General features: G+C 46.6%; 1 protein-coding gene across 4 annotated transcripts in view; it reads right to left on the reverse strand.

Moving 5' to 3' along the window:
- Nucleotides 1-1,049, reverse strand: part of Arhgef10 (Rho guanine nucleotide exchange factor 10) — an 85,783-nt gene that overhangs the window by 60,048 nt on the left and 24,686 nt on the right. The window lies entirely within an intron of this gene.

A 1,049-nucleotide genomic window follows, 5' to 3' on the forward strand; every position in this document is an offset into this window, starting at 1 on the left:
GCCACCACTGCCCGGCAGTTATGTTCATTTTTAAGGTCAATTTTATTGAACTGTGTGGTAGCTTAATGTCAGCTTGACACAAGCTAGAATTATTTGGGAAGAGGGAACCTCAACTGAGAAAGTGCCCCCACCAGAATGGCCTGTAGGCAAGCTTGTAGGGCATTTTCTTGCTGATTAGCGTGGGAGGGCCCAGACCACTCTGGGCAACGCCACCCCAGGCGTGTGGTTGTGGTGCTATAAGAAAGCAGGCTGAGCCAGCCATGGAGAGCAAGTCAGAAGGCAGCACTCCTCCATGACCTCTGTTCCAGGTTCCTGCCCTGTCTGTCCTCAGTGGCCAAAGATGACCTGAGAGATAAAAACTAGAATAAACCCTTTCCTTCCCAAGTTGCTTTATGACAGCCATAGAAACCCTAACTAAGACAGACTGTTTATCAAGAGATATTTGCATAACACATTTTTGGCATTTGTTAATACTTGCACAGAAGCATAGTGCGTAATTTTAAAGTATTACATGTGCTTGATAAAACACTTGGAAACTGTAGCTGTCTTGAAGCCAGTTATGCTGGCATTCTACAGCCACTGATTCTGCACGCCAGCACCCATCAACTGTCAGGACAGCCTTCTATATTCATTGATTCTGCAGCTCGCACCCATCAACAGTGAGGCCACTCTGTCCCTCTACAATGCCAAGAAGCAGGACACCTAATGTGCACGAGTTAATGCCAGCTAGTGCAACACCTAATAGGCTGGTAGTGAGACTGGCCCCTTTTGGTTGCCATCCTATTTCCTTCCCACACAGCTGCTTCCACACTGTCTGCGTCCTCACCGGCAGCCGGATCCCATTTATCTTAATTAGAAGTTTGATGTTTGGGCCCGCTCTGCAGTCTTTCCTCATGCTTTTTGTCGTTTTCTTCCTAATTTATGAGTCCTTGCTTTCAGCCGGACTGGTTGTGCTCACTGGTTTAGAAGTTAAATGATATATTCCTATGCTCTCAGGTGCTGCCCATCAAATACACAGAGAACCTTTCACAGCCAAACAAAACCACAAA

This window comes from Microtus ochrogaster, unplaced genomic scaffold (genome assembly GCF_000317375.1).
Source record: "Microtus ochrogaster isolate Prairie Vole_2 unplaced genomic scaffold, MicOch1.0 UNK7, whole genome shotgun sequence".
Taxonomy (NCBI): Eukaryota; Metazoa; Chordata; class Mammalia; order Rodentia; family Cricetidae; genus Microtus; species Microtus ochrogaster.